Genomic DNA, 366 nt, shown 5'->3' with positions numbered 1-366 from the left:
GGCCCAGCCGATGGCCCTAGGGACAAACCTGAAGGATCGCTGGGGAGAGGCAGGGAAGACAGGACACAGGCACCGGTTGTAATTTGGTGCCGGTGCTCCCCTACTGCAGGGCTGGGGGCTCTGGTGGGTGCAGGGACCCCAGGAAATCAAGGACAGGGTCATTCTGGGGGGTTTTTTTTGAGAGGGTGCAGGGGATGGGAGCCCCCCTCATCAGGACCAGGTGGCTGGGTAGGTCAGGAGGGGCACCCCACACCCCGAGCCCTGGGTGGGGGGCGCAGGGGAGATGCTCACCTGGCACCATGGAGTGTGCGTGGCCCAGGGAGGCGGAGGGGAGCGTGTGCCCTGACAGCTGCTGCAGCTTTGCCA

The sequence above is a fragment of the Phaethon lepturus genome, unplaced genomic scaffold (genome assembly GCF_000687285.1).
Source record: "Phaethon lepturus isolate BGI_N335 unplaced genomic scaffold, ASM68728v1 scaffold31847, whole genome shotgun sequence".
Lineage (NCBI taxonomy): Eukaryota > Metazoa > Chordata > Aves > Phaethontiformes > Phaethontidae > Phaethon > Phaethon lepturus.
This window is presented reverse-complemented; position numbering follows the sequence as displayed.